Genomic DNA, 14,745 nt, shown 5'->3' on the forward strand with positions numbered 1-14,745 from the left:
CCTGGCTGCCTTGCCAAGACCGTAGGGGAAAAGAAAAATTTCCCTCTTCCCTTCTAGTTTCTTGGCCAAGACACACCCCATCATAAAAGATCAACAGGAAGAAAACAAATTTAATTTAGTACATACATGGGCCCGAAAGTGGTGACACCCAAAGTAGGGACCGAAACAGGCAGCTTTTATACCTTTCAGACAAAGAATAAATTTATAAAGAACTGACAAGACCAAGGATGCCTCTACCCTCCAGGTGCTGCGAGTACCTGTAAAGTACCCTTCACATAGGGACTTTATTTCTTGCTTCAGGGGGTCAGGGGAGGGTTGGAGTGCCCCTCTTGTACTAGCTGTTTCCCAAATAATTTTAGTTAAGAAATAATCAACATGCCAGAGTGGCCTGCCTTGAACCCCATCCACAGTGTCTCCCTCACAGTCACTCATAATTACAGCAAGCCTTTCCTGGATACTCACAGCGCCTCTTTCGCACTAACTACCTTACAGTGAATTTCCACAATTCAGTGAACTATAGGTACTATTATCACACTCCTTTCCTCAGTGAGGATACTGAGGTGTAGAGACTTTTAGTGACTTGCCCAGCTCCGGGACTCAGATCCACACCTGTGTGACCCTAGACGCTGTGCTTTTAGCCTCTGTCCCTGACTGCACCATGTCCCCAGTCCTGGTCTTTACCCAAAGCCACTTGGTATCTCTGGGACTTACTGACATGATATTAGAATCTATGTTCCTGTTCTGTTTTTGCCACATCCTCTTTCTTAGTCTGTCCAAGTTGCCATGACAGAAATACCATAGAATGGGTGGCTTATGAGCAACAGAAATTTATTTCATTCACACTTCTGGCATCTGGAGAGTCCAACCTCGAGGCACTGGCAGGTTCAGTGTCTGGTGTGAACTGCTTTCTGGCTCACAGATGGCCATATTTTTGCCACAAGCTCTCATGGGGGCAGGGGCAGGAAAGCTCTCCTGGGGTCCCTTTAATAAGAGCGCTAACCTCATTCGTGAGGGCTCCACCCTCGTGACGTCATCACCACCCAAAGGCCTTTCTTTGCCAGAAAAAGCTCCATTCATGATGCTGTTTAGAGAACTAACTTGTCTGCCTCTCAACATGTTTTCAAGTCATGGGCTTAATAAGCTGCTCCAGACCCCTCATGTGGAATCTCTTTTCTCTTTCCCTCTGGTTTTCTCTTTATGGACTCCAGGTTTCAAATTATTACTACAACCTCCTGTCTGTGACAATGTTTTTTTAAACAGTTTTCTTAGAAAACTGCTTTTCTCTGTAGATGAGTGAGAACTCCTGCAGGGATTCATAAAGAGCCAGGATAGGTTTTTATTTCTAACCTAAAAACAATAGGGTAAGTGGCCGCATGTCCTTGGTGAACCGCCGGCACATTCTTCACACCAGCATTGGCTAGAGTGACCTGGCGCTTCTTTTTTCCTTTTAAAAAATTTTTTATTTATTTGAGAGAGAAAGAGTGCTCGAGCAGGGGGAGGGTCAGAGGAAGAGGGAGAGAGACAAGCAGACTCCGCAGTGAGCACGAAGCCCACCTTGGGCTTGATCCTGGGCCTCTGAACCAAAGCCAGACTCTTGGTGGATTGAGCCACCCAGGTGCCCCCCATCTGACACTTCTAACCTGAGACCGATCGAGACAATTCTGATTCAGTGTCAGAGTTTTTAACGGCTTTATTGTTCCTTTATTGTCTAACAACCTTTTAGAGGTGAATGTCCACATAATTAAAATATCTGAGGGCCACCACGCGAGTCCGGCTCACAAAGGGCCCTGAATGCATAGATTTAAGGCAGGGTCCCTTGAAAGGCATACTCCAGTTGTGAGAGGAAACGAGTCAGCTACACAATGGAAGGATTTCCTTGCTTTTTCCTCTGCTGTTCCAGAGATGCTCTAAAACTCAGATTTGTTTAACCAAACCTGTTAACTTTTCATAAATTTACTGGGTTGCAAATGGGAGCTGATCTACACCATACACAAATTATGTCTGAAATAGTTTGGAAAACTAAAGGTCTGGCTGCCACTATTACCTATGTAAAGTACCTGGAAATCTTACAAATAATATTTTTAAATATTTTTTCCCCAATGACTAAGCCAGGGATTCTTAAACTGGAGTCCGTGGAAAGGTTTGAAAATTGGGGGATTTACCTATGAATTTTCTGGTAAGATAGTCCATAACTTTCATTAGAATCTCTGTCACCCTTTTTCCACTCCACCCCCAAAAGATACAAAACTTGCACTTAAGTTTTATTTTACAATCTTTTATTTTTTTTTCAATCTGAGGCTTGAATTTAATGAAAAAACAAACAACCTTATCTCCCTTCCTTCTGTGCCTGTTCAGTCATCCCACACCTCCCAAAATGAATGGTGTGTGTGGGTTGGTGCATCTGTAAAGCCTTCTCTTAGGGTAGCAGGATGTAAGAAAAAAAGATGGAGAAAAAGTTTTTAAATAGGGGTAGACATTTTCTTTTTTTATAGTACTCTGCCTTGAATTTGTTTTTGTTTTTGTTTTTTTTTTAAATTCTTTCCTGAGTTTCTTGACTATTATTATTGTTACTTAGTAGCCTTCACTGTAAATTCTTTCGTGGACAACTGTGAAGTGCTAGATTCTATTTTAGCTAGCTGAGCCGACACAGCAAATTTATGTTCTGTTATAAATTAAGTGATGTGATGACATATGCTTAGTGGTTAGACTGACATGCAAAATAAATCAAATGTAATCATTTGAATATAAGTTTGAGATATAAAATAAACCATTTGGGGGTTGAAACAAAAGACATAACTATAGGAGTAGCAGTCTGCCAAAGCACAAATAAGCTAATTCTGCTTGTAGTCAGCAAAATAAAAATAATTTCAATAATTTCAGTTGGATTTTTTTTCTCCTATGAGTATCATACCTCTTTTCTCTGTGAGGAAACTGAGCTCAAAGCGGTGAAAAAATTTGCTTAAAGTCCTACAGCTCGTAGGTGGCAGAACTGAGATTCAAACCTGCCTATATGTGATGCCAAAGCTCACTGGGAGAACTGTTGGCTAGGATTGCACTTTACGCACTTTTGAATAGCTGACAGGTGCCAGCAGATCGCTATACAAATAGGTATTCAGTAGGTGCTTTTGAAAATGAGTGAATGAATAAATGATAGGTTTAGTGAGAACAAAGGATAAGGACTTCATTACACGTTATTGTCGACCTTTCCGATAGGTCTTGTTCACCTCCTATCCGGGGGGCAGTCTACACAACCTACAATCCAGCAACCCAGGGATTCATCAAGTTTCCCCGGTTAAACACCAGAACTCCAGGGCCCTGGTGCCAGGCTGCCTGGGTTTAACTTCTTCTTCTTTTTTTAATTGAAATATAGTCGATATATAATATTGTACTAGTCTCAGGTGCACAACACGGTGATTTGACATAGACATTACAAAACGCTCACCACATTTGGTGGTGTCACCTGCAACGTTATCACGATGCTATTGACTGGATTCCCGGGGCTGTGCTTTTCCTCTGGGCCAAGTGGCTTCATATCTGGACGTTTGCACCTCTCCATCCCCTTCACTATGCAGCCCATCCCTCCGCCCCGTGCCTGCGGGCTTTACCTGCTGTCTCTGCCACTCGCCCTCGCCCCGACCCAGTCACTGAGCTCCTCTGTGTGTCAGCTGTGTCACTGGTAAGGAGGTGGGGATCCCAGTTGTGACTTCTTTATAGGGTTGTTTTGAAGATAAAGCAAGTTAATAGATGTAAAGCACATTAGAAAACACAGTAAACACTCAATAAAGAGCTTTATTAACTTAAATGCAGTTCTTCAGAGCCCTTGTAAAACCCTTACCATCCTTTTGCAGTAAAGCTTTTCCAAAAAGTGCGTCCTACCAGGGTCATGTTTGTGTTCTTTTCCTGGAGTTTCCTGAGTGTGCGCTGTGTTGACATCCCATCATTAATATCTTCTGCTGTCGGTGCTAAGTTTTTCATCGCGGCCTCAGATACCCCCGGGGTTTGCTGCTCTTCAGCAGACCTCCAACATGATACCAGGACCTGAAATGGCAGAAACTGAAAGCAAAATAGAAAAACTCAGCCAAGAAATGCTGGGTGACTTTTCCCTTTGCTGTGTATTTAAAAAAAAAATAAAATAAAATAAAGGTAAATTGAAAACCTATGAAGGCAGGCATACTGTACAGGGCTGTTTTGGTTTAATTTTCTAAATATCAGTACAGAGTTTTCATTGCTTTGTTGAGCAGACAACTCCCGAGTGTTTACTGTGGTGTGCCCGGACTCTCTATATACATCTGGTGTCCATCTAGCCTGGATTTTCCAGAACGATCCTAATTTTAAATGTCTTTGGCATCTTTTCATGGAAATAAATTAACAAGGCTGGGAGAGAAAAGGCTTTGTCAGAACTTCTGGCTAGAGTTTTGCTTCATATTTACGTTCAGCTGTGTTGCCACTTGCCCCAAGCGTAGGAGCCGCCTAGTAAAGAAGCCTCCACGAGTCCTGCGGGGCTGCTGGAGCCAGGTGAAGGCACTTACCATCCCATGCACTCTGTTCCCCCCTTTGGGGGAGGAGATTTAAATATTCAGATTTTTATCCACAATTCTGGTTGTTTATTTGGGGCTGGCAATACTGAGAAGTAACTTCTTATATTATATATTCTTAAACTGTTGCTTTTAAAAAATTTTGCAAGGAGACACATGACTGTAATAAGCAGAAAAGAAAATAAAGTTTTTAAAACTCGAATTAGGGGCACCTGGGTGCCTCCGTCATTTGGGCATCTCTTTCTTTTTTTTTTTTTTTTTTTTTTTTTTTTTTTTTTTTTTTTTGTGGGCATCTCTTTCTTGATTTCAGTTCAGGTCATGGTCTCTGGGTCATGGGATCAAGCCCCAGGTCTGCTCCATGCTCAGCAGGAAGTCTGCTTGAGATTCTCTCCGTCTGCCCCTACACCCTGCTCACACCCACTCTCTCTCTCAAATAGATAAATAAATTAAAAAATATATAAAATAAACTGGGCAGCCCGGGTGGCTCAGCGGTTTAGTGCCACCTTTAGCCCAGGGCCTGATCCTGGAGACCTGGGATCGAGTCCCACGTCGGGCTCCCTGCATGGAGCCTGCTTCTCCCTCTGCCTGTGTCTCTGCCTCTCGCTCTTTCTGTGTCTCTCATGAATAAATAAAATCTTAAAAAAATAAAAAATAATAAAAATAAAATAAACTATTGACTTACTACCACAAAGAAAGTGGACATTCTATTTTTAAGCAGCCCATTAGTACGGAGTGGCATCACTCCAAGAAGCCAAAAAGCATACACTCTAGGAGGACAGAGATCATCTGCTTTTCTCATCTTTGTGTTCCCACAGAGAAACACTTGATAAATATCTGCAGAGGAATGAACAAAGGCCTCTTTAATATTCTCTTAAACATCTTCGCTTTCCCAAATAAGAAGACCAAACATTATAGGTCACCTTAAGTGTGCCCAGAGTTATATGTGACACACACAAAACAGATAAATATAAATCTGTATCTATGCCTGTATGTATCTGGATTTACACACAGACTAAGTATTATTTACTTGATGGAAGGATTCACCAGATCCTTCTATGTAGCAAAGCTCTGTACGTTTAAAGTGGAATTTGATTTTCTTCCTTTTTCCTATGAAGTAGTGGAGTAGTTTGAAAGAACTTTGGTCAAACAACAGCCCTGGGTTCGAATTCCACTTCTACCTCTGACCTCTTGTGTGTCCAGGCTTTCGTTTAATTGTTTTACCTCTCTGGGTCTGCGTCATTTCCACTGTGAAATGAGGAAAATTGCAAATGTTAAGGGTTCGGCATTAAAGCACCTAGTACAGTGCCTGGAGCACAGGTACAAAGGGTACCTGCTGTCACTGTAGTTTACTCAAGCTTTAGGGAACATGCAGTACAGGAATCCAAGTATCACCCCAACAACAGCCACCAGTCCCCAAATGCATCAGAGAGGCTCACGATTAATTGGCATGAGAAAAGAAGTCCTTCCATGCCCCATCCCAGCCAAGTGATATCAATGCTTAGACTCGCAGCATTTCTCGCTTGGCGTTCTGAGAGCACAGAGGCCTCCTTCACTTCCTTGTTTATGTGACAAGAGGAGGGGAAATCCCACCCTCCTCCAGCCTCTGCAGCCTGCCTTTTTGAGGCTCAGCCAGGGAAAAAGAAAGCAGTGGTTAAATTCGGGAGCAGGGGCTGGAAAACCGGGATATTGGCATTGTAGCCTAGCCAGAGGAATAATTAAAGCTTCAACTCAACAAAATTACCTAACCTTCAGTGTAAACTTGTCAGTCCAATAAATAAACCAAGAGCTGCACCATATGGTGAGGTAGGAAGTGTCCCCGCGGCTGCCCCCTTCCTCTCTGAGGCGTGAGAGGTGCCTGAGGGCCTCACAGGCCTGTGGGCTGAAAGCCTCGAGGCCCCCCAGCATGGCCGAGCAGGGAGATGTGCTTCAGATTCCTGATGCCAACCCCCACTGAGCTTTAAGAACCAGGGCCAGTGGGGTGGGGGGTAGTGGGGTGCTGGGGGGGTGCAGGAGGAAGGAGGCAACAGGCAGGTGTGTTTCTTGCTCCAGAACCTGGTCTCCAGCAGCTCTGGTTACGTGGCTACCAGCCAAGCCATGTCTGGGGTGAGCTCCCCTGTGGCCTGGTGGTGCAGTAGCCCTGGGCCTCTGCTAAGACCTTTTGCAAGTCCGCCAGTGAACAGACTTCCTCCTCATACCACACCGGTCATGATCTTCTAGAACTGGAACGGGACTTTCAGGAAGTGGATGAGGGGCCACAGGCTACTGGGCACGCCCACCTCGACTCCACAAATGAGAAGATCTCTGTGTCCCTTTTGTCCTTGTAGTGAGTGTGTAATGCCATTACAAGTTAAAGAGAGACAGAATGGCTTTCAAGGGAGGAAACCCAGAACTCGGGCCCCCTTGTCCTGGTCACAAGCGAACGGAGGGTTCAGATACTTTAGACCAGGAAATTACAGAGAGAGCACGGGGCTAAGGTAGGATAGCATTGTCCTCGAAGTGTGTGTGCGGGAGTGTGCATGCACACACAGACACACACACACAGCATACGGAGAGTTCACTGAGATATATTAGACGGCAACTTGTACTTCTCTGAATTTTTTACAATTAGCCAACACAGTGTTAAATCCATGGTACATGCTCAAGTGATATTTGTTGAATAAATGAATATACACCTGTTGAAATAAAGAGCCCTGGATGGTTGAGAGTGAGCTTCATGGAGGAGGTAGTAAGTAACCTAGATCATTACGAGGCATTGACCGGAATGTGGGTTAATAGTAAATTTTTCAGTGTTATGGTCAGAACTATGTAGCCTATAGTGGTCATAATTATTAAAAAAAAAAAAATTCCTTTCTGCTTCCATCTCATACAATATGATGGGAGGGAGGGCAAACCACTTAACTTTTGACTGATCTTTTTGCTACTGAAGGGAAGGATGTTGTTCCCTAAGGACCAGATGTACAGCTGTCCGATTTTCAGTCCTGATTTTCTACTCTGCCTACAGCCTTCTTCAAAAGAACCAGGGCACAAAAGGCCTACTGGTGAACAACAGGGGTCAGGTGATCCTGCTCTCAGAGCCTCTCATGGCCAGCCAAACCCAATGCTTGGCTCTGTCGAAGATGGACCTGTAGGGCAGGCTTTTTGGTGATAACCTTCACTGTACCTGATTCTAAGCAGAGAAATTGGTAATTAAAGCTCAGGTGACTAGATCTTTTCTCATGAAAACAACAAATCATAGCATAATGATTATAGTGTAGTCTCTAGTGCTTTTTCAAATATTGTATCTTTATAGAAAGTTTCATGTGTTCAGTATATTTTGAAAATAACACGTCTTCCTTTACCAGAGCAGGAACAGCCTCTGAGTGAAGACAGGAGAAAGAGAAATAGGCCATTTCTGAAAATGTTGGTGGCTATTCTCAACACATCTTGGTGTGACTTAAGGAAATACTAGCTGTTTGTGATGGTTAATTTTATAGCCAGGCTGTGATACCCAGATGTGCGGTCAAACACTATGGATGTTTCTGTAAAGGTATTTCGGACGAGATTAATGTTTGAATTGGTTGATTTTGCTGTCCATGATATGGATGGGTCTCATCTAATCAGCTGAAGACCTGAATAGAGTAAAAATCTTACGTTCCCTGAGCAAGAGGGAATCCTGCCAGTAGAAGGCTTTTGGACTTGAACTGCAACATTGGCTCTTCCTAGGTCTCTAGCCTGCTGGCCCACCCTTCAGATTTTGGACTTACCATCTACCATAATCACATGAGTCAATTCCTTAAAACAAATCTCTCAATAGATTAGATAGATAGATAGATAGATAGATAGATAGATAGATAGACATCCTATTGATTCTCTTTTTTTCCTGGAAAACCCTAACTAATACACTGCTGTAACAAATAACCCTGCACATTTCAGTGGCTGAACACAAAATTAATGTCTTGCTCAAGGAGCAGCCCAATGCCAGACTTCCACATCAGGGGCTGGTTTTTTCACCCTGTGGTGATTCAGGGACCCAGGCTTCTTCCATCCCATAAGGCATTATCCTCCAGTCCCCCCAAATCCTCTCTGTCTAGCCAGCAGAAAGGAAAGTGAGAGTAAAGAGGCACACTTGCTTCTCAACCACTTTGGCCAGATGAGACCCACATCATTTCCGCTCCCTCTCCATTGCTGGGAACTTAGTCACATGACTCCATCAAGAACGATGATAGGACTGGGAGATGTGGTCCTTGACTGGGAAGCTACTTGCCAACAACTGTCTACTCTAGAAAAGGAAGCAGGACTTTGGTAACTACCATAATCTTCTTCATGAACCCTCACTTTCTTATCTCTGTGTTTAGGACTTAGTCCACCTCAACTGTCATTCCTTTTGTGTTTTTCTTTGGTGAATTTGTTTCCTTCTGACATGACAGAGAGTCTCTTCTGTCAATTTTCTGTGATTAACCTCATATCATTAGACCTTTACCGATTTTGAATCTAATAAGGAAAGCAAGGTTAACACAAATTTAAAAGGTTAAGTAATAATAGAAGGCAGTGCAGTGCATGTTTTATGTGTAGGAGCAGAACAGATGGCAAGCACCATGGGTGTTCAGAAAAGGGAAAGAATTCTTGAGCTGCTATGTCCAGAGCAAGCATTCGGGGAAGAAATGAACTTGAATTGAGATATTACATATGAGTGGGGTTTCAGTAAGCAGCAGGGATGGGAAGCACATTGTAAGGAGGGTGAATAGGAGACAGGCAGGAGAAAGTACTTTTGAGGAATAGTCAACCAATCTAACTGGAGGGAACACTGGGGAGAACATTGGTTTAAAAGGAGGGTGGGGGATCCCTGGGTGGCTCAGTGGTTTGGCGCCTGCCTTCAGCCCAGGGAGAGACCCAGGATCGAGTCCCACGTCAGGCTCCCTGCATGGCGCCTGCTTCTCCCTCTGCCTGTGTCTCTGCCTCTCTTTCTCTTTCTGTGTGTCTCTCATGAATAAATAAATAAAACCTTAAAAAATAATAAAAAATAAATAAAAGGAGGGTGGGGGGAATTAAACCTAGGTTCTGTTTGAAGTGGATTAAAGTATAAATACTGGAGATCCTTGGAAGGATAATGTAATAGAAGTTTGCAGGATGGTTGGGAGGAGGAGCAAATAGAGGCAGGAACCCAGAACTTTCATGATCCTGGGTTACAATCTGCAGTAAATCACAACTGTTTTAGTTGCATGTGACAGAAGTGCAACTTCGCCAGGCTTATGTAAAAAAAGGATGTCTTGGTTTTTGTACACAGGTGATCTAGGCTGCATCTGTTTCAAGCACGGCTGGACTCCAGGAGCAAAAGCGCATCATTAGAGCTCACTCTTCCGTCGCTCAGCGCCGCGTGATTCTGTGTGCCACCCTTTCCGGTCTGAGCGACAACACTGTATGGACAGCTTCAGCCTCACATCCTTGACAGGCCCGACAGAGAGTCTCCCTAGATCGGGCCTATGGGGAAGTCCCTGTGCAGGTACTTCTCGTCCAGGTTTGAGTTGTATGTGCACCCCCTGAGTCTGGACTCATGTGGCCAGTGCTGGGCCATGTGCCCCCTGAGGGGGAGGATAAAGGTATTTGGGGGGGGGGTCGGTATGGAGAGGCTAATGTGTCCCATCTGAAACAGCAGAATGAGTTTACCATGAGAATTTATTATCAGAAAAGGGAAAGGAGTGCAGTTCACTACAATCTCCATTTTTTTGCATTAGGCTTTCCTTTTTTTAAAAAAATATTTGAAGTTCCTCATTAAACAAGCAAAGATTTGGGTCCCTCTTCATTGACTGGATCATGTTCTGCTAATATCTTCCATCTCATCTTCCTATATCACCTGTGCTAGTACGAAGCGGATAGTCAACACTCAGCTTTTTCTCTGAATTTTACTCCGGGATATCTCGTGTTCATCCCTTCATTCACACTCCCCATCCTGGTCCTGGGAACAAAGCCCTCATGCTCCTTGCCTGGCCTCCTGAAACAAACTCCCTGCTGGGCTTCCTGTCTCTAATCTTTGAACTTTCTAATTCATCATGTACAAACCACCAGAGTCATCTTCCCAAAACACAGGTCAGACTGTGACAAAATTCCAAAACCCTTATGGTGATACGACCATTTGTTGAATGCACACAAATTCCCCCCCTCCCTGTGTTACACTCCTTTGCAATGTGACTTCACTGCTTCTCCTCTTGAGGCTTGGAGTCCGTTTTCCTGCTTCCTTGAATCTGGGTTGGCCTTGTGATTTGGTTTGACAAATGAAATGCTGCAGATGTGACATGAGCGTTATGAAGCTTAGGCCTAACAGGCCTGGTAGCTTCTGCTTGGCTTGTTTGGAGCGTTGCCCTGAGACTCTGATGTAAGGAAGCCAGCCTAGCCCAGTGGAGGATAAGAAGGTAGGTGGGAAGAACTGAGGCTCTCTAGCCAATACCCGACACCCAACACCAACTGCCAGACTCATGAGTGAGGCCATCTTGGACCTCCCAGCCGGCTAATTGGCTGTATGCAGGCCATTAATAAGCCCAAGAAAAATAATAGCAGGATACTCAGCCAAACCAGAGTATCATGAGAAATAAGAAATCATTGTTATTTTAAACCACTAAGTTTTGGGGCAGTTTGTTTAGCAGCAATTGGATAACTGAAACAGAATCAGTAGGGTTTATTTGAAGGTGAGAGAGAAGAAGACTAAAATGACTCCCATTCAGTGAGGTTTAAGGAAACAGTGAGTTCATACAAGGGGGTCATGAGCACTGGGAGCCTTCGGGGTATTCCAGTGGGGTGTCCAGTAAGTATTGAGTATGTGGATCTGCCTGGATTGGGACTTCAGTGTCAGTAGTTGGGAGTGGATTAAATCCCCCAGGGCTACCCACTGAGTGAGAGGAGCAGAAGCCAAAGGTCAGAAGAGAAAGCCTTGGGGAGCATCAACAGTTAAAGATAGGCAGGGGAAAGAAAGCCAGAAGAGGAGATGGTTTTTAACACCGTTAAAAAGGGATGGGGTGTTTGTACTTTGCTTTTATTCTTTACTTCTTTCAGGTTGGTCAAAAAGGGAAAAAAGAGAACAGTAGAGGAAGTCAAGAAGCTACCCAGAATGCTAATGTAAGGATGTCGCGAGAACCTAATCAGTCATTCTCAGGATGCAAACCACCCTTGGAAATGCAGCAGGTCAGCGATGAGATGCTACCCCGTTGCATGCCAGGGCATGGGTGACGTGCTTAGCTCAGTGGCAGGGCAAATTGTATGGGGAAGAAAACAGTTTCTTTGACCAAGTTTGCCACCCATACTCCTCTTTTACTCAGACAGAGATGCAAGGAGAACCCAAACAAATGCAGAGAGATATAGACAAACCAGCCAGTCTAGTCAGCGCAGAAGAGGCAGGTATGTGGGTGGAGGCAGTCACAGAGGGACGCGCATCAAAATCTACGGAACACGGGCACAGTGAGGACAGGGACAAGATGCAGGACAGTAGCAGAGAGGTGTGCTTCTTGAATTGTCCTACCTCTGCTTCCACTTTGTTTCTCTCTCAGATCCAGCGCCACTGTAGCTTTATGAATACTGCCTGTGGGAATCTTGTTTGTCCCATTTATATTTCAGGATATGTAAGTATTTGTTACATATTTATCCCAGAGTCAGAAACTCCTCATCTAAAACATCACCGTAACAGTTCAAATTAACAGAGCCACTGATACTCTTTATAATACGTGGTGTGTGTGTGTGTGTGTGTGTGTGTGTTTAGTAATCAGGTCATATCTTTAAAACAAACTCCACTATCTTAGCTTTGGTTTCCTCATTTTATGATTTTTTTGACGTTTTGTATAAGACTGCAGTACTGTTTACACCTCCATGCCTCTTAACCAAAGATTCATTTTAACAAACATACACTAAGCACCCATACTGTGTGAGGTTTTGTAGGACACACACAGATGTAGGCAGTGGTGTCCTGGTAAGCCGGCACTCCAGAAAAAAAAAAAAAAAAAAAAAAAAGACCTGATTTATAGCATTTTTCAATTTTTGCAGTATAAACACTTCCACATGGCTGATTTCAAGCTACCAGTGGTTTAACAGCTGACTTACAAAAAATCCTGAATACTTCGCTCCTCTAGGACAAACACTTAAGAATAAGCTGCCACAACTGTCAGCTGTGTGTGGGAAACTATATTGGTCCAGGCAGCCCGGCTGGCTATCCAGCCAAAGTGTGTCCAGGCAAGACCAGCACAAGAACCTCCAGAACAAGCCAAAGAATCATGAGAAATTTTAAGCTGTTTATTAAGCCTCTAAATTTGGGGATGATTTGTTACATAGCGGTAGCTGACTGATACACATGAAGTACAGGCTGCATTGGTAAGACTCAATCGAGAAGCTGGAGCTGTTTTCAGCCTTCCCTTCTTTTTGGCATCATAGTCCTATTCATAGGCTGCCTGGGAAATTTTGATCTTTCTTTTTTTACAGGAAGCAAGACTTCCTGGCCACCTGGTGCTAAACATAAACACTGGCACCTCCAATGCTCTTGGCCTTTGGATATGCTGCCCAGTTGAATTTTTGATCAGACTAAGCAAAACAAAGGTCCATATCTATAAACAGTAGTTTTAGGAGAATATGTTTTTTTTAAAAAAAAAATCAGGACTGATGATTTTCTCAAATGAGGGGAATCGGAACTGCCATGAGCAAGACCACCCAAAGGCAAGTGGAACATTTAATAACATTCTTCTTATCTTATTATCTCCTCTAGGTACTGACCTTTCTCATTTGTAATGGACTTTGACCAACTACAACTGATTTGTTAAATATTGACTTGATGTAATAGCAAACATCCAGGACTCATTTATTCCAATATATTCCATTTCTAAAGTTAGTATTCTGTTTGGGGGTTACCCCCTCTGTTTGTGCATACTTTTCCATAGCAGACCCCAGCTCCTCTAGGGGTCTTTCTTCTGCTAAAGATTTCCAAAGACAAGATCTGTCCTCTTGGCCCGTGTATCATTATCACATGTGAAACACTGATGACTCCAAACTATCAGGAACCAGAGCAATGAAAAATCATTATTTTAAATATTCAGTTTCCTAAAGAAAAGAAAGAAAATGATGATCACAAAAGTCAAGAGAGAGTTTCCTCCGAGGAGAAGGTGGAGGCTTAATGATCAGAGAGAGACAGAGAAAGAAAGAGTTCGTCTTGTCTGGGTAGTGGGATCACATAGCATTTGCTTCATTGTAATTTTAAGTATTCATGTAAAGTTTATACTCTTGTGGATGTAGGTTTTATTTCACAATAAGAACAATAATCAGGGGCACCTGGCTGGCTCAGTTGGTAGTGTGTGATTCTTGGTCTTGAGGTCATGAGCTTACTAAAATAAAATTAAATCTAAAAATTAAAAAGTAATGTATTTTGTATTCTTTCTTTTTTGGATTGTATCACCTGCGAACTTGTGAAAAATGAAGAATCAGGATCGCTCTCCCACCCCCAACTTACTAAGCCTCCTGCACATTAAAGACTGAGAAGCACCACCCAAGATGAAAAGACTGCAAGTGGGGATCCCTGGGTGGCTCAGCAGTCTAGCGCCTGCCTTCAGCCCAGGGCGTGATCCTGGAGACCCGGGATCGAGTCCCATGTTGGGCTCCCTGCATGGAGCCTACTTCTCCCTCTGCCTCTCTCTCTCTCTCTCTCTCTCTCTCTCTCTGTGTGTGTCTCTCATGAGTAAATAAATAAAATCTTTAATAAGTAAATAAAAGACTCCAAGTCACTAGTCCTGAGGTGTTGGGAAATTCACCTTATCCTTGCCTTAAGTTTCTCATCTGCGAAATGGGTATACTACAGATCCGGCCTCCCTTCCAGGCTGCTGTGAGGAGAGTATGAGAAGATATACCTGAAAGCACTTTGAGAAGACAGTAAAGCACCATCTAAATGTTAGGGACTGTTACCACCTTGGGATAGAGCCCTGAAAGAATTGATTACAAAGAAGCAAACAATGATCATTCCTTTACATTTAATATTTTTTGGAATCTTTTTCAATCTGATTTTGCTTTGTCAAAACTTGCTTTCCTCCCTGCCCTGAGGGTATTACCAGCTTCATGACCAGATGCGTGGTCCTCAATGCCCTTCGCAGCATCTCTAGGGCAGAGAGCTTTCCTTCCAAAGGCACTGGGGTCACCAATGAGACTTTCTGACAAATCGAATCCTGTCATATGACAGCAGTGTTCTGGCCTCACCTGGGCAGAAGTGGAGCTG

At 43.5% G+C, this 14,745-nt stretch overlaps 1 protein-coding gene across 1 annotated transcript in view; it reads left to right on the top strand.

The window, feature by feature from the left end:
* ALG14 (ALG14 UDP-N-acetylglucosaminyltransferase subunit) overlaps positions 1-14,157 on the top strand; it is a 123,085-nt gene extending 108,928 nt beyond the window's left edge. The window contains exons 5-8 of the transcript XR_005361187.1: positions 9,799-10,014; positions 11,559-11,687; positions 12,050-12,121; positions 13,959-14,157. The gene's annotated coding sequence lies outside the window, so the exon portion shown is untranslated. The remainder of the gene's footprint in view (positions 1-9,798; positions 10,015-11,558; positions 11,688-12,049; positions 12,122-13,958) is intronic.
* Positions 14,158-14,745: the final 588 nt, after the last annotated feature.

Source organism: Canis lupus, chromosome 6 (assembly GCF_011100685.1).
Source record: "Canis lupus familiaris isolate Mischka breed German Shepherd chromosome 6, alternate assembly UU_Cfam_GSD_1.0, whole genome shotgun sequence".
Taxonomy (NCBI): domain Eukaryota; kingdom Metazoa; phylum Chordata; class Mammalia; order Carnivora; family Canidae; genus Canis; species Canis lupus.